Source organism: Rattus norvegicus, chromosome 6 (genome assembly GCF_021556685.1).
Source record: "Rattus norvegicus strain SHRSP/BbbUtx chromosome 6, alternate assembly SHRSP_T2T, whole genome shotgun sequence".
NCBI lineage: Eukaryota > Metazoa > Chordata > Mammalia > Rodentia > Muridae > Rattus > Rattus norvegicus.
Genome location: NC_141539.1, coordinates 73,418,588 through 73,438,011, shown reverse-complemented (window position 1 = coordinate 73,438,011; position 19,424 = coordinate 73,418,588).

The following is a 19,424-nucleotide window of genomic DNA, read 5'->3' as shown; positions in this document are numbered from 1 at the left end:
CCAGGAGGCCTCTTCTTAACTATGTTAACCACCTTAGCAACAGCTGCCTCTTTTTCAGTATAGGCCTTATCTATAACATTAAACGTCCTGGTACCATTTTTCCCTCAAAAACATCATTTTTACATGTCTTTTTGACCTACTTGTCCTTTTCATTGTAGACTTTTATAAAGAAAATTAGTAATAACCATGTCATAGAAATTAGTGTTATTTAGGCTTGAAATTTGCTCTTCTAAAGTAATTAGTTCATGATTTTAATTTGCCCTCAGGCAAGACTGTAAGACTTGGGCTCAAAGCAACCAGACTCTTGGCCAACATATCACATTAATGCCCTCTAGCACACTGGTTATTAAAAATCCTTGCTTCTAGTCTCACTAACATGGCTGCCTAGATATGAACTGAACAAGAATAGCACATGCCAACACGGAAAACAAAAAACTCAGGAGGCCTTGAGACCCAGTGATTAAGGGTCAAACAACCCTTTTACAGGGGTTGCCTAAGACCATCAGAACAATAGCAAATTCATACCAAAAAAGGCAATATTACTGTTATTAAGTACCAACGAATCTAATTTTATGGTTGTGGGTTGCCAGAACATAAGGGACTATACCAAAGGACCATGGAAGGGCATTAGGAAGGTTGAAGCAATTTTGGCCAGTTCGAGCACCATGTGGCAAGCATGGCCCTAGCAAACCTTGCCTCTCTCTCCCATTCCTTCTGCCTGGCTGAAAGCCTTTAGATTACATTTCCGAAGCTAGCCAGAAATGTCTATTCCTTTATTTGACCACTTTCTCCTCCTGAGGCTGGCTACCAAGGCTCAGTGGGCTAAATATTGAAGTCCAGCAATCAAAAGCCCTTTGGCTCATGTTTAACATGCCCTAATTAAACATCTCATCCTAATGTAGCATTTCCCCTTGCACTTTTACAACCTGCTGTTTTCCTTTGTGCCACACCTTTGTCCTCTGTATCCTTAGGCAGACTCCTTACTGGACAGATATCCCTGCTCCCTTTCCCTATTCCCTTCTCCCTCATCCTCTATCTCTTATACTTGTCTCTTATTCCATGTCTCTGTCCATCTGGGGCAAATGAATCTTCTTTGTGCTGAGAATGTGGTTTTTTAGGGTCCTGAACCAATACTTTTCCTTTCAATCACTGCCCTAGACAAAGAACATAACCTAAGGAATGTTGAGAGTGGGTGAAAGACTTCCTTAGTTTGTAAAAAGTTACCAGTTGGTTATCTACTACTGAATGGTCAGACCTGAAAACATACACACTTAAACATTATACAAGTAGCACAGATTGTTCTAATAGTTGAGTTGACAAAGGACATTTCTTATTCATGTCAGTTCAGTGGTCAATATAAGAGATATATTTAATATTCATTCAAAAACCATTTTCAGCATCTGCCTGTACTTCTGTGAACAATGCAGTTTTCTGGAAATCTGTATGAGAGAATCCCAGAAGTAAAGGTAACAAAGAAAAATTAAAATACAAATTACAAGTTTAAAAAAACTGAAAAACTAGGAAGAAGATTAATGTGTATGCCCTGAAAAATAGTCAAAGTTGAACATAAAGTCAGTGTGTTAGTTCTGTGTGTTATCACTTACTTCTGACTACCCATTTCAATGTAGGTTTTGTGGGGAACAAAGATTCTTTGCTGTCTTTATATTTCATTGTGAGTGTACTGGTAAGTTTGCTGGCAGTTGTAGCTCTAAGAACTTGCAGAAAGGAGAGGAATCTTCTGATCTCTGGTGGGGTATAAGACAGAGCGAGTTGGTTAATTATGACATCACATCAGGTATTTCCTGCTTGCAGGTTCAGACTTCTGTTCCTCTTTGACCTTGAAATAGCCTTTCCTCAGCACTGTGGATCAGCACTGCTGCATGATCTGAATATACACATGTCTTTTCCAGGTTTACAGAGACAGAAAACATTCCTCTAAAAAATCTTCCTTCTACTTCTCGTGGCCTTCAGGCTTTAAAGTCTTCCATCATTGTTAGCTGCCCAACACATTGCACACTCGCTACTGAATGCTCATCACATTCTCCTCCTTATCTCTAGAGGCTAAACAGTGGTTTACCTAGCAATCCCATCTTACTGTAATTGTCTCTGTTGTCTGGTATGTGGTCTATACTCCTCCAGTGGCCACTCGACTACTTCCAAGTCTTTCGTTCTCTAAGTATCATATCCCCAGTCATAAGGAAAACAGTGTTTACTTATATTATAGAGGTGCTTTTGTCAACATCTATATGTATCTATATGTATATATATTTATACATCTGAATGTATTTACATTAATCTATCCCTGTTTAAACTACTGTAGATTTTCTGTTACAACTGGACCCATGCTACCCTGAAACTGAAACATGAGAAGCAATTCACTGTTTGAAGGTATCCACTGAAGCTGGCATGCAAGGAGGCTCTTGAACTGGGAAGACTCTTGTATAAAGGAAATTACAGGGACACTGCATATCAGAAGAAAAGAGCAAAATGATTAGATGTTCATACTTTACGTATATCCATTTTATATCCATTCTGAGCTCAGGTTGCTATGTTTACACTACAAGCACTTTTACCCGCTGAACTGTCTTTCCAAACCCACCTTTTGTGAGACACTAGAGATTATCTTGTAGAGTCAAGATCGCCAGCCAACCAACCATTGGCACCAGCCTCTTCTTTCATGAGAATGCCTATATGCTATTTGCAGTAGACTTCTTCCTAAACTCTCCTATCACTGTGCATTCTTATAAGTTTTGACTGTTTTTATAGATTTAATTCATTTATAGTAAAATACTGAATCTTGGAGTATGCTCAAAGAAAATGATCTAATCTAGACTTCTCAATATATACATAAAGAGATTGTGGTCAAAGACAAAAATGCTTTTCAAGGTTACATAGCTAAAAATCATTGCACTCAAGGCTGGAGCTCTGATCTCCCACAGAGGATATTGTCCTTTTGGACATGCTGCTTTTTCATGGAAGGCCTATGTTAAAAATGAAGGCAATACTTACTTCTCTGGATCTATTCAGAGACCTGCTGTCCAGGTCATATGTAGGTTTCATTCCTAGCAACCTATGGGATATAAACAAGATATAGTGGTTAGAGTTATTCTTCCTTGTGATGGCTAATATTGTGTATCAACTTAGCTATACTATGATATTTTATATGTGTGGACAGATATTAATATTAATGTTGCCATTAAGGTATTCTCAGGTATAATTGATATTGAAAGAATTAGATTATTTATTAAAAAAAAACAAAACAAAACCTTCCAAGTTCATCTGAAACTCGTCAATCAGATGAAGTTCTTAAGGAATAAAAAAGATTGAGACCCCCAGATGAGGAAAACTTCAACAGAATTCTAAGTTGAGGGCCTGCCCTGCATATTTCTTATTTCTAGGTATGGCAACTGCCTGAGTTTAATCCTTACAATAAGTCTTTATATGGAAATGTAGGTAGATAACGAGTTACCAGAGATATATATCTACTATGAATACATCTATTCAGGGAGAAAAGAGACATTTCTATCTTTTGGTCCTTTCCCACGAGTGGGTGATACTGTAGACAGCTGCGGGTAATTAGGAGTACAGAAGAATAATTTTGTAGCCTATTCCTATTTTTTTAAAAAAACTATGACAAATGTAAAAGTATATTATAAAGAACTCACTGCTTATTATACTTTCATCCGTCATATTTGAGCATTATTCTGTATCAGGTTATCTTTTAGGCCACATTCATCCCTTCTTAGCCTTTTGACTGAGATCTAGTATATATCATATTAGTACTTCTCCCCTCAGGTTATAAATGTACATGAGGGAAGTACAAAGGAGAAAGGTCAAAGTGGTAGAAAAGAGCTTTCGAAGCAGGCAAAACCAGAACTGTATTTGAGCAGAGACTCTTTATATTAATTCAGATTTACCTGCCAAAAAATACACCTTTAAGTGCTCTCTGTTTGACATGATTTCCCAGGTACTTAGGAACAAAAATGTGAATATTATCCAACAGTAAGAAATCCACAGAAGCTCAACTCCATTGTACTCAGAGAGAACGTTATGAAAACAACAGCAGGTCGGTAGCCTGTGTCACTAAGGCTCCAGGGTAAACAGAGGTCTGACTGCCTAAATCCTTTAAAGCAGATGAGCAGTGTCAGAAATATATACTTCGTGTTGGGATTTAAACCTTAAAATAAGTTGTTTTTGAGCATACTAAACGGCCTAATTTATTTTGCTTTCGGAAGTATTTCTTTGAAGATCTAATTTCGGCTCTCACATGACAAATGCTATCTAGCTATTGATCCTTCCAACTTTCAAGTCTCAACATTTGTTCTTCTGCTATTTCTTTCTGACTGGTAACTATTAGAGCTGTCATTACACAGTTCTATTCTGTTACCCATATGAAGTGCAGTACATGAAAGAAGCCATTGTTCCAGGGGCTAGAATGTATGCTGGTTGATTCAAAGTGTAATCTTATCTCCTTACCTCAAACTAATTATTAAGTCTATATGATGAGTTTTGTGCATTTTTGTTTTTATTCTTAAAACTGAGTTCTTCTATAAGATATAAAGGTAGATAACAATGTTGCTCTTGAGAAAAACATAATGAGAATATTATAATAAGTTTGTGGGTAGATTTCAAAATTTGCACATGAATGTGTTTCTTGTATGAGATAGCATTTTGGTTATCTGGTTTTCAAGTCCTGAAAGAAAAATAATTATTGTCAAAGTTGTTTCCTTCACTATTTCACATACATGCATTGCTACAAAAAAATTCTAGGATATATCTGTAGGGTCCATTTTAAACCTGTTTATGTACAAAGTCTCTGGTCCTTTTACATACTTTATTATTTTCCTTAACTTACCATGAAACAAAATAATCTCCTGTGTTTATCCTAGCTCCCTCCAGTCAGGACAGAAAGACATTTGTAATATGTATGCTATCCTCCTTTGTCCACTCTAGCCCCCATCCTATCAAGACAGAAGGACATTTGTAAAAAAAAATGTATAGTACTTTCTGTGTCCACTCTAGCTTCTTCCTGTCAAGACAGAAAGATCTTTAAAAATATGTATCTTACCTTATGATCTTTTATACCTAGCATTCAAAATGTTCCTCTGTTTTTCCTATTGCTATAATGTTAGGTGGAAATCTTTTTTTTTTTATTAACTTGAGTATTTCTTATATACATTTCAAGTGTTATTCCCTTTCCCGGTTTCCGGGCAAACATCCCCCTCCCCACTCCCCTTTCTTATGGGTGTTCCCCTCCCAACCCTCCCCCCATTGCCGCCCTCCCCCCATAGTCTAGTTCACTGGGGGTTCAGTCTTAGCAGGACCCAGGGCTTCCCCTTCCACTGGTGCTCTTACTAGGATATTCATTGCTACCTATGGGGTCAGAGTCCAGGGTCAGTCCATGTATAGTCTTTAGGTAGTGGCTTAGTCCCTGGAAGCTCTGGTTGCTTGACATTGTTGTACTTTTGGGGTCTCGAGCCCCTTCAAGCTCTTCCAGTTCTTTTTCTGATTCCTTCAACGGGGGACCTATTCTCAGTTCAGTGGTTTGCTGCTGGCATTCGCCTCTGTATTTGCTGTATTCTGGCTGTGTCTCTCAGGAGCGATCTACATCCGGCTCCTGTCGGTCTGCACTTCTTTGCTTCATCCATCTTGTCTAATTGGGTGGCTGTATATGTATGGGCCACATGTGGGGCAGGCTCTGAATGGGTGTTCCTTCAGTCTCTGTTTTAATCTTTGCCTCTCCCTTCCCTGCCAAGGGTATTCTTTTTCCTCATTTAAAGAAGGAGTGAAGCATTCACATTTTGATCATCCGTCTTGAGTTTCGTTTGTTCTAGGGATCTAGGGTAATTCAAGCATTTGGGCTAATAGCCACTTATCAATGAGTGCATACCATGTATGTCTTTCTGTGATTGGGTTAGCTCACTCAGGATGATATTTTCCAGTTCCAACCATTTGCCTACGAATTTCATAAACTCGTTGTTTTTGATAGCTGAGTAATATTCCATTGTGTAGATGTACCACATTTTCTGTATCCAATGACTCTTGACACCTTGTATTCTATCTTACTAAAATTATCTTCCAGCTTCACCCATTTTAAAGCCCACCCACATACTTTCTATTCCAGCCTTACATTCATTCTTTTTACTTACTCCATTTAAGTTTTAAAGGGATAGATGAAGAACCTAGAATCTTGCCTGTTTGTCAGGGAAACAATCGACCATTGCTTTACATCTCCCTGACTCATTCTTCTGAGGCAGTGCCTTGCTATTCAATTCAGGATAGACTTGTACTTGTTGGATTACTGACATTGGACTCAAACTTCAATTCTGCTTACTTCCCCTCCTAAGTATAGGGATTACAGGTATGTGCCATCCCCTCTTACTTCCCCACATCTCTGACATGGTTGTAAGTCTTAACACCATGGGAACTTCCCATATTTGACATTGCTTATCAAAAATAGCCATCCTGCCTCTTTTACTATAAATAGTACTATCTCAGAAATCCCAGTGGAGATATCACTTCATTAGAGCAACTTAGTGGTGCATGTGAGGGTATTATGTGTTTTACTGGTTTTGCTTTTGAGTCAGGGTACTATGTAATAATGCCAGCTGTTCTTAAACTCACTATATAGATCAGACTAATATCAAACATTCAGAGACCCACTAAAGTCTGCCTCTCAGATGTTAGAATTAAAAGGCTTTTATTCCCCTCTGTGCAAAAACAATTTTATGTCCTTGTTAGGATACATTATTTTTCTTTTTAAAGAAATGAATCCTAATAAATATAAGGTAATTTATTATTCTTTATTTTAATATATCTTTTACTAATGAATACTTATGTTGAGCACCTTTTCTTGTATTTATTGGCCCTTTCTGGTGCTTTGCCTATTTTCGTGTAATTATCTCCCATTATTTATTGCTATTACATTCAGGAATCTTTTGATTGTTTGTATATTAGCCATTAGGTATGTGATCTGTAAGTATTTTCTCCCACAGATTACTTCTTGTTTACTTGATTCTCTCCTTTACTGCTTTTGAGTTTGATGGAATCCCACTTTACTATTTTCTTACCTGTGCTTTTGGTATTGTGTCCAGGAAACCAATACCCAGACCAAGATCCAGGAATCTTTGCCCCCCATTTTTCCTTTATTTAAATTAATAAATTTATTTTTTGCTTACATACCAAAGTCTGCTTTCTCCCAGTCCCCTCTCTCAGAATCAGTCCCCCATCTCCCCTCTCCTTCTCCTCTGAGAGGATTCTCACACCATCCCACCCTACCCCATCCTTGCTAGGTATCCCTCCACCCTGGCATATCAAGTCATGGCAAATTTAGACAGATCCTCTCCCACTGAGGCCACACAAAGGCAGTCCTCTGCTACATATGTGCCAGGGGTCTTGATCCAGCTCACTATGAACTTTGGTTGATGGGTCAGTCTCAGAGAGCTCCCATGGGTCTAGGTTAGTTGACACTGTTGGTCCTCCTGTGGGGTTCTTATTCATTTCAGGGACTTTAATCCTTCCCCAGCTCTACCATAAGGGTCCCAGACCTCTGTCCAACGTTTGGCTGTGGGTATCTGCATCTGTTTCAGTCAGCTGCAGGGTAGAGCCTCGCAGAGGACAGTTACGCTAAGCTCCTGTCTCTGAACATAACAGAGTATCATTTATAGTGTCAAGGATTTGTGCTTGCCTGTGGAAAGGGGGTCTCAAGTTGGGCTGGTTATTGCTTGGCCATTCCTTCGGTATCTGTTACATCTTTGTGCCTGCATTTCTTTTAGACAGGACAAACTTTGGATCCAAAGTTTTGTGGGTGGGTTGATGTCATTATCCCTCCACTGATGGTCCCGCCATGGTACAGGGGTTGGCCTCTTCAGGTTCCATGTTCCCATTGTTAGACATCTCAGTTAAGGTCACAAGCAATGACACCTGGGAGCCACTCACATTCTAGGTCTCTGAGGCTTCCTAAAGATTCCTCCTCCCCCTCCTCCCTGGCAGCTGCAGATTTCCCTTATTCTCCTGTCCATCTGGATTTCTCCCTTGTCTCTCCCCATACCTGATCCTTCCCACCATTCCTCTCACCGCCCTCTCCCATCCAGGTCCCTTTGCCTCCCAGGACTATTTTGTTCCCTCTTCTAAGAGAGATTCAAGTGTCCTCACTTGGGCTTTCCTTCCTGTTTAATTTCTTTGAGTTTGTGGATGTATCATGTATATCCTGTACTTTATGGCTGATCCACTTATCGGCGAGTATATACTATGTATGTCCTTCTGGGTCTGAGTTATCTCACTCAGGATATGTTCTAGGTCTATCCATTTACCTGCAAAATTCACGATGACCTTGCTTTTTAATAATTTTAGTTGTTTATTTTATTTTTAAATTGAATATTTTATTTATTTACATTCCAAATATTATCTCCTTCCTGGTTTCCTCTCTGCAATCCCCCTATCCTACCCCTCTTCCTCCTGCATCTATGTGGGTGCTCCCCCACCTATAATATTCCACTGTGCCAATGAAAAACATTTTCTGTATCTATTCTTCAGTTGAAAAACATCTGGATTGTTTCAATTTTCAGGTTATCATAAAAAAAACTGTTACATATTGGGCATGTGTCTCTCTGGCATGTATAGTGGAGCATCTTTCCAGTATATGCCCAAGAGTGGTATAGCTGGGTCTTCAGGTAGAACTATTTCCAATTTTCTGAGAAACTGTCAAATTGATTTCAGGACTAGTTGTATAAGTTTGCAATCCCACCAGCAATGAAGTAGTGTTCCCCTTTCTCCACATCCTTGCCAGCATGTGCTATCTCCTGTTTTTGATCTTAGCTATCTTGATTGGTGTAAAGTAGAATCTCAAGATCATTTTGATTTGCATGTCTCTGACAACTAACAACTTTGAACATTTCTTTAGGTGCTTCTCAGACATTCTAGATTCCTCTGTTGAGAATTCTCTGTTTAGTTCTGTGCCCCATTTTTAGTTTACTTGGTTTGTTGGAGTCTAACTTCTTGAGTCCTTGATATGTTTTGGATATTATCTCTCTGTCAGATATAGGGTTAATTTGTCAGCTTTTGCCAATCTGTAAGCTGCCAATTGTGCTATGGACAGCATCCTTTGTGTTATAGAAGCTTTTCAGTTTTATGATGTCCCATTTGTTGAAGATGCTTTCTTTTTTCCATCGTGTGGTATTGGCTTTGTTGTCAAAAATCAAGTATCTAAACGTGTGTGTGTGTGTGTGTGTGTGTGTTTCTATGTCTTCAATTCTATTCTATTGATCAACCTGTCTGCTTCTGTACAAATACCTTGAAGTTTTTGTTACTATTACTCTTTAATACAGTTCGAGGTCAGGGATGTATTCAGGTTTGTTTTGGCTATCATGGGTCTTTTGTTTTTTCCATATAGTGTTAGTTCTCCAATCCAATTTGAATGGACCTTAGGCCCTAATGTTTTTCTAAACATAGATATTCAATTTTCTTGTAATAATTTATTGAAGACTCTGCTTCTCCATATATATTTGGAATTTCTGTCAGGGTCCATTGGGATTTCTACTCTGTTTCATTACTCTAAATATTCTAACGCTAGATGACACCAATTTGATTGCTACACTCTGTTCTATATTGTGAAATCAGAATTTGTGGTACCTCAAGCTCTGTTCACCTAACGTAAAATCAGCTGGCTCTACTAGGGAGGTGTGTGTTTGTACTCTATATTGATTATAGGGTTATTTTATACTTTTTGAACAATATTATTGTAATTTTAATAAGAACTGATCTGAATCTGTAGATCACATATTTACTTACCAAGTCCATGAACATGGGATGATTTTTCATTTGCCTTTGAATGTTTTAATTTCTCTCACCAGTGTAATGATAGGATATGAATTTATTCATGTAGGGCTGTGTGTACTCCTTCATCCATGAACTGAATATTTGCTTTTTTAAATTATAAACCATACTTATTGATACATGTAATCAATGACATATAATACTACTAGAATTAAAGCATAGAGAAGAAAAGCAAATGGAAAATGTTACAATTTATGTTTCTAATTTCAGTGATGAAACAGAAATTGACACAGTCAAATTAGGCCAAAAAATTAGTCAGTGCATTTAGATTAAAGATACTGGCCAAGCTTGGGATCCATCCCATATGTAGGCACCAAGCCCCGATAGTATTACTTTTATGCCATGTTCTGCTTGCCGACAGGAGTCTAGCATGACTGTCCTCTGAGAGGTTCTACCAGCAGCTGACTGAGACAGATGCAGATACTTAAACCAACCATTGGACTGAGGTCAGGGACCCCTATGGAAGAGTTAGAGAAAGGACTGAAGGAGCTGAAGGGGACTGCAACCCCATAGGAAGAACAAAAGTGTACATTAACCCCGACCCTTCAGAGCCCCTTCAGTCTAAGTCACCATCCTTAGAGTTTACATAAGTTGGTCCGTGGCCCTGCTACATATGTAGAGAGGACTGCTTTGTGTAACCTCAGTGGGAAAAGATGTACTTAATCCTGTGGAGACATGATGCCCCAGGGAAGGGGAATGCTAGCAGGGTGAAGGGGGAGTGCGTGGTGGTAATCACCTCCTCAGAAGCAAAAAAAGAGGGGAGTTGGGTTGAAGAACTTGTGATGGAGAGACCAGGAAGGGGAGCAACATTCTGAATGTAAATAAAATAATTAATAAAAAAGATTGTTTTACTTTATATATTAATTTGATTTTTGCAATGGAGTCACAGTTGACTTTTTAGCCTATGTCTCAGATGGAATTTTGAGCTTGAAATAGAGATTTGTAGTCATCTATGTTAGGCTGAATAAGCTTAAATCATGATAATTGGTGACTTCTCACAAAATTAATGCAATTCATAATTGCAGTCATATTAGAGTCAAGTTAAGTGAGAAATAGAAAGGAACTATTAAGGACTTGAAAGATTGAATATAATGAAGTAACAGAAAAACTATTTGAAGAAATAGCCAGGGAGGCCCCCCAAAATAACACTATTATTGGGGCTATGGGGCATTCACATACGAAAGTCCCAAGAAGCAGCTGAAAGAGTCAGATGAAGTAATGTGCACCCAACCAATGAGCAGAAGCAGCTGACCACTCTGGCTGAATTAGGGAAAATTTGGAGGAAGCTGAGGAGGAGGGTGACCCTGTAGGAGGACCAGCAGTCTCAACTAACCTGGACCCCTGAGATCTCTCAGACACTGGATCACCAACCAGGCAGCATACCCAGCTGAGATGAGGCCTCCAACACATACAGCAGAGGACTGCTGGGTCTGTGTTCAGTCAGAGAAGGTGCACCTAACCTTCAGGAGACTGGAGACCCAGGAACTTTAGGGGTCTGGTGAGATGGGGTCATCTTGTGGAGACATGGTGAGGGGGCATATGGAAGTGTCAGGAGTGGACTAGGAGGGAAATAAAATCTGGAGTGTAAAAATTAATTAATTAATTAGTTAATGAATTAAAATAGCCATTAGGTTCCACAAAAGAGCTGTCTGATAGTGACTGACCTATATTTTAGTTTGATTACAAAGCACCTCAGTAGGGGTGGGGAAAGTGACGATGGAACTTCAGAAAGTGATGACAGGAAAGGAGGAAGAAGGTAGCAATATATAGAAGACATAGACCACGAGAAACAGTTCTAGTAAGAGAGAATTGCACACTTTTAAATGCAAAATAAGAAGTTTTAGCGGAAAATGAAAGAGGGTTGAACGAGGTTAGGAGTAAGAGGTTAGTGTTAAGAAAGCACGTTAGTCATACTTACTATGATGAACATTTGCTGTCCTCATGAAGTATTAAAATACCAAATGGGAATATCTTCTATTGTTTCCTGGAGGGTATATTCTTGGTTTCTTTTTTTATGGGCATAGGTCTCCCTCCCGCAAGACTGTTGTTTTTAAAGTGCCCTCCTTAGAGTGGGTAAAATGTCCCACCCTTAACTGAGAAGCTACTTGCAAGTGTTAGCTGCCAGGAGAGGGAAAATCAGTTTTCTTCAGTGGAGTGACACTGAATACAGGAAACATGCTCTAGTACAGACCCCATGCTTAAGAGTAGTTAGCTACCAAGATCAAAAACTCAGGTGACAGCAAATGCTGGCGAGGATGCGGAGAAAGAGGAACACTCCTCCATTGTTGGTGGGATTGCAGACTGGTACAACCATTCTAGAAATCAGTCTGGAGGTTCCTCAGAAAATTGGACATTGAACTACCTGAGGATCCAGCTATACCTCTCTTGGGCATATGCCCAAAAGATGCCCCAACATATAAAAAAGACACTTGCTCCACTATGTTCATAGCATCCTTATTTATAATAGCCAGAAGCTGGAAAGAACCCAGATGCCCTTCAACAGAGGAATGGATACAGAAAATGTGCTACATCTACACAATCGAATATTAATCAGCTATCAAAAACAATGCCTTTATGAAATTCGTAGGCAAATGGTTGGAACTGGAAAATATCATCCTGAGTGAGGTAACTCAATCACAGAAAAACACACATGGTATGCACTCATTGATAAGTGGCTATTAGCCCAAATGCTTGAATTACCCTAGATGCCTAGAACAAATGAAACTCAAGACAGATGATCAAAATGTGAATGCTTCACTCCTTTAAAAGGGGAACAAGAATACCCTTGGCAGGGAATAGAGAGCGAAAGATTAAAACAGACACAGAAGGAACACCCATTCAGAGCCTGCCCCACATGTGGCCCATACATATACAGCCATCCAATTAGACATGATGGATGAAGCAAAGAAGGGCAGGCTGACAGGAACCAGATGTAGATCGCTCCTGAGAGACACAGGCAGAATACAGCAAATACAGAGGCGAATGCCAGCAGCAAACCACTGAACTGAGAATAGGACCCCATTGAAGGAATCAGAGAAAGGACTGGAAGAGCTCGAAGGGGTTCAAGACCCCTTATGAACAACAATGCCAAGCAACCAGATCTTCCAGGGACTAAGCCACTACCTAAAGACTATACATGGACTGACCCTGGACTCTGACCTCATAGGAAGCAATGAATATCCTAGTAAGTGCACCAGTGGAAGGGGAAGCCCTGGGTCCTGTTAAGACTGAACCCCCAGTGAACTAGATTGTTGAGGGGAGGGCGGCAATGGGGGGAGGATGGGGAGGGGAACACCCAAAAAGAAGGGGAGGGGGATGTTTGCCTGGAAACCGGGAAAGGGAATAACACTCGAAATGTAAATAAGAAATACCCATTTAATAAAAAAAAAAGAGTAGTTAGCTACCAAAAATTAGGGTTCATGGTGTTCATGATTGTGTGTGTGTGTGTGTGTGTGTGTGTGTGTGTGTGTATGTGTGTTAAAAATGGAGAAGGAACATGAAGTTAGATGGGTAGGGCAATGGAGATGAGGTAGGAGGCATTTGGAGAGAGTAACGAATATGATCAAAATGTATTGTATCCAATTCTCAAAAATAAATGAACATACTAAGAAAAGAAAAGAAAAAAAAGAAAGCAGGTTAGTGTTCAGAGAATGGTTAGTGGTAAAGAGTGTGCAATAAACCATTTCCCACAGACTATCCTTCCTCCCTTACACAATGATAGTCTTTTGTTGTTTGGAAATAATGCTGTTGTGTCAAATCAAGAACATCTTCTTAGCTAATAAACAATCTGATATGATGGGATTGAATTATCCAAATTCAAGCTATCATGTCATAGCAAAGGTAGAGAGAAGACTGATCAGAGATAAACAGGGAGATGCATTATAATCATCTCAAGACTCTGGTTTTACTTTCCCCACACCACGATAAACTATGTAATTCCAAGCCATAACCCAAAACAGTAGATTTTGAAACAAAGCAGTACTGTGGTTAAAAGCTGAGACTGTCTTACATCTTTATTTTCCTTTGCAGGCCACCTGTTATTCACAGTTTCAGATTAGATAAGAGAACGAGTACAATTATTTTACTCCCAGGTAGAACACTAAGAAATGTTCAGCTATTTCCTGTAATAATAAAAATGATTCTTTAAGTATAAAAAGCAGCTTGATCCTTTGACTTCTGCCATAAAGAATGTGCAATGAGAATTCTTCATAAATTCTAGAATGAAATAATAAAATGAGTTTCTCAGATATTAGTTAAAGATCCTTGGGTATAAATGTGGAAAATTACCTGTTTCCAATGTATATGTGTATGCTAGACATATTAGTAGAAATGTTTGTTTTAGTAAATTACTCTGACTATACATGAATGTTAAAAGTGATACTCTTTCTTCTGCTGTTTAATCCTTTATTTCAAGATTAATCAATCTGTATACCTAGATGGAATAAAAGAAGATATCATAACAACAGTATATGATGCTGTGTATTTTTCTGACAATGGCTAACTATTAATTCAACAACTTCTACTTTTAAAATGTACTTTTTGCTATCCAACTTTGAGTTTTTAAAAGATCTATTGAAGCTGTTAGAGATACAAGTTAAAGAGCTATGACTGAGAAGGTGGATTATTTAATCTACAAAGGTGACAGCTGTGCATTCTGTGAATGTATATTTATGGACTTATGAGCATTTATTACTTGCTTACTAGTATATAATGCCTTTGAATAGTCTGCTCAGTAAGCTTATATTTAGTCATTTCCAAAAATGCATATTATTATTCAGCAGACTTTGTACTGAAGCATGATAAAAGAGGTGTTGTTTTCTCAGTACTGCTCTGTAGCCACACGAGCTATTCACAAGTGATTCTAAAACATATTATTTTCTAAAATTCATGTGTTTACAAGTAATACATTGCTGCCTCAATATAAACCATCAGAAAAATTTTCAGAGATACTTATGCAGAAACAAATCCGATTTTTAGTTTGCTCAACTCTGCATTTACCTTTGACCTTGCCCTAGACTGTCTTCTTGAAAAAAAATAATAATCTTGACAGCAGCTGATAACTTAATTGCCATTTCATTTCCTGTTTCCCCTCCAACTCAGATCTTAGAAAGATGTCTACACCTCTACTACCGGCGTCCTATTTCCTCTTTCGCAGTTTCTACCTCTGAAAGTCTAGACTTTCAAGCATCTCATAGCACTGAACTAATTACCAACTTGTCTGTCACCATTTATCTTTCCAGCTTCTCTATTTGTTTTGTAGAACTAAATATCCTTTTTGTGGCGTCTGTCCTACCCTTTGTTTCTTATTATTCCATAGCTCTTCATCAAACAATGTTTTTATTTTTACTTCAAATGTAATCTACACTTACTTATTTTTATTAATAATTAAAACTTGTAAATTTAAATGAAAAGATGATTTCAGAAATTGTAAGAGCTTGAGAACTGAACCTAGTTATAAACACTTGTTCATCAAATGTAGAAAGCAATGATAATAAAGTGACTTTAACTTCAATTTTGCTGAATGACAATACCTTACTGAAATTCAGAGGCTGTACTAATTACTTGGTATGTCTACAATGGTTATTTATTATAAATTTGTACTGATACATTTTATATACTGACCTCTGTTTGGCCTAACATAAATTTAATCACTGGTTGTGATGGGGAAAAAACAAATAGAGATCCTTATGCTTGTTACTCTGTTGCCTAAAAGTGGAATTTTGGACACATATGCAATAGTAAAAAATACTACGGATTCCCAAAGTAAACTCCATTGGTGTTAGCTGCACCACTGTTATTACTATCCACACAATTCAATGTTAATTTTAATATGAAAGCATGCATGATTCACTAAAAATTATTTATGTTTACAACATGACAAATCAATGTTTTTAAGTCTAAAATACAAATACAAATCTGTATTGTTTCCTTACTTGGAACTATATGAAGCAGCATTACCAAAGACAGTGGAAACCCATGGTAGTTGTGCTTAGTAACAGTTCTGGAATTTAAGAAGCCCTCCATTGTTGCATTAGGCCATTTAGAAAGTTCGGTGTCTCAACTGACTGTAATTCCTATCTGCCCTAGTGCCCTGTAATGACCTTCCATCTTCGAGTAAGGGGAGGAATTCAATGTTTATGCTTTGAAAATTCTCTACCACAAACAGATTGAAGGGTGTGTTCTTTTCAGTCTGTCTTTATAATGGCAAGGGGGAGTAACTGTACCACTGCTTCAACTGAGGAAGCTAACCTTTGGTGACTTTAATGAAAGCCCTCACCGAAACAACAAAAAAACAGAGTCAGGGATAAGAGAGCCACTTAACTGTGTTCAATTTCTTATTGTCTAACTACAATTTACTCACACACTTTAAATTTGGTACCATGTCATAAACAGGGCTCTAGGCTTCCCTTAGAGGTATAGTTACATCATATAAACAGATGCCTTTCTTTGCAGAGTGAAACGCTCCTAACATGTGGGAATGTTGTTCTGAAGATTTCCCATGTTTAACCCCTATGTTCAGAAAAATCTTAAAACACACAAATCTCTGATAAGTTATTAAAGAAAAAGAGGAAAGTTTTCAGTGTTTCAATTTAAAAGATGATAGATAACTAAAGAAATTTAGTGTTAAAAAGAGTGTGTTTCAGAGACAAAGTAAGGTATTGAATTTATTATATAGGCCTTTAAAAGCAAGACATAGGCCACTAATATGATTTATCAACAGAAAGCATGTGATCTCTCCTAGGGTGTTCACTCTGCAACGAGCAATCCCAGGAGTATGCCCCTTTGTCCTGTGGGAACGTGATGTTGTGCTTTACACCTCAGAGTTCAGAATTACAAGAGGAAGAGTCCTGATTAAAAGTAACAGTGATCATTTTCAAAGTCCTGCAGATTCAGGAAAATATTCAAAAGATGTACAAAGTAAATTTTTTAGTTAGAATATTTGCTAGTTGATTTAAGAAATGACTAATGAAATTCTTTTTAATTAATTAATTTGTTTTTATTCATTTCACATCCCAATTACAGCCCCCCCACTCCTTCTCTTCCCTGTCCCACCCTTACAAATTCCCCACCCCACATGCTCTCTTTCTCTTGAGACAACCCTTGGGTATCACCCCAACCTAGAACATTTAGTCTCAGGAGGATTAAGCACATCTTCTCCCACTGAGGCTGAGCCAGGCCTTCCAGATAGTGGGGAAGGAGATCCAATGGCAGAGACTAAGGCATTACTCTACTAGTTAAATGACCTACATGTAGTCCAAGCTGTACCCTTGGTACAAATGTGGTGGTGCCAGTGCACTTAATGCCCCACTTAGTGCACCACTCTTGCCCCACCCCACTGACTTCCATTCCCACTCTCAGCCCTTCTCACACCAGATTACCATTTCTATTCCCCTCCTCACCTCTTCTCCTACCCAGTTCTCCCCCTCCATTCCCCTTCAGGGACAATGTTGTTTTCCCTTCTGAAATAAATATGCACATTCTCTCTTAGGACCTAAGGGAAGACTAATGAATGCAGTTCTTTACAATACAAATCAATATATTTTTCAGTGGAATTCAAACTCATTATATTCACCATTATTCCCTTATTTTACAATAAATATTATTAAATAAAACAAAATAGATTACTCATTCTTCTCACATCAGTTAAAGATGACCAACTTAGGAAGGATCTTTTGCTAAAACTATTTACAGCCAGTTGTTTATTTTATATCTCACATGGAAACATTTTGGACAAAGTATAAGACTATAAATATTACAGTAAAACTTAACAACAATTTAATTAACATATGAATAAATTCATGTGCTCTAAGGCATTGTGCCATTGACTACCAAATTTTCTCATTGCTAGAGAAGGAGGTAATGTATGTGAATAGAGAGGAAGGATGATACTTGCAAGAAAAAGAAATCAAATGATGCAGAATATAAAAATGGAAGTCAATTTGGGACAGAATGAAAAATAATTTGTTTGGGAAGATATTTTTAAGTTACTGAGTTTGTTACTCATTTAACTATTTTAAAGATTTATTTCTTTTATGTGTATGAGTGTTTTCCTTGCATGTGTGTATTTTATCACATGTGTGTTTGATGCCTACAGTAGTCAGAAGATCACTGAAACTGAAGCAAAAAAGCTGTTTGCAAACTACTATGTAGATGATGGATAACCAACTTGGCTTCTGTGCTAGAGCAGCCAGTGCACTTAATAACTGGTCCCTTATTCTACCATTTTTTTTCCGGACAAGCTTTCTTGTGGGCCAGAACTTGCTATGTAGAGCAGGCTGGACTTGAACTCACAGAGATCTAGCTGCCTTTATATCTCAGTGTTGGATCAAAGATTTGCATTCCTGGCTTTTCTTTTAACTTTTCAAAGAATATATAGTAGTCCCATTATAGATGGTTGCAAGTTACCATATGGTTGCTGGGAATTGAACTCAGGAGCTCTGGATGATCTGTCAGTGCTTATAAACCACTTAGTCATTTCCCTAGCTCAGACTCTTCTAACTATTTTTAATGTTTTTTATTTTTTATTATTTTATGTGTATGCATGTTTTTCGTGTACGTAGGCTTGTGTACCATGTGCATATCTGGTGCCTACTGACATCATAAGAAGATATTGAGTCCCCTGGACTTGGTGTTAACAGATAGTTGTGAGCCACCATTTGAATACAATGAATAGTTCTCAGGAAAAGCACAAAGTGTTTTTAATGACTGATCCCAAACATAGGAAGTTTTGAGGGTTAGATTTTGTCTTATAAAGTCACTGAAAATCAAATGTGGAGACAAATTCTGAGCTTTGAGACTTCTGTGTCAAGAGCCAGCAGAGAAATAACCATCATGACAAACATCTCTGTGGCTAAAGATATTGGTGAACACTTTAGTAGGCAGAAGTGTGATGATTGTCACAACTGAAATATACTTAAGCCTGCAAGCTTTCCATCACTCAGCTACACCCCCGCCTCAGGCCCCTACATTATTTTTAACCAATCCATACTTTCCTTTTTTTACATTTATATTTTTTAGTTTATATTTATATTATGCTTCACATTAATGAGACATAGAGATATGGAATCACATGGTATTTACTGTATTGTTTTATTAAATACTATAAATTTCTGTTCAGAAAACTTTGGCTAATATAAATTTTCTGTCAACAGCATCAGAGAGTGACCAAGTCCATGCACTCCCACTAATACTTTTTAATATAATTTTCTTTTAAAAATAGTCTTTGACACATTGATAGGTTTAAATAGTATGCCCTTTTGTTTTGATCTGAATATCTTTGATAGCTAGTAATTTTGAACGTTTTAGGCTTGTTAGTCATTTGTCATTTTTATTTTGTACATTTCCTGTTTGTGTCTTGACATTTTTATTGAGGTATATATTAATTTTTGTTGTAGATAAATGGAGTTGGGAATAAAAGCAGACTGACAGAAGTGACTAATAAGTACATGGAGCACCTAGAGCAGACTAGTGGGAAAGGTTGGGGAAGAACGTGTTCTTACTACGATACAGAGCAGTACAATTTACTGTGCGGTATTGAATACTTTGGTATATCGAGAAAAGCACAGAAGAATGAATCCACACTTTTCGGC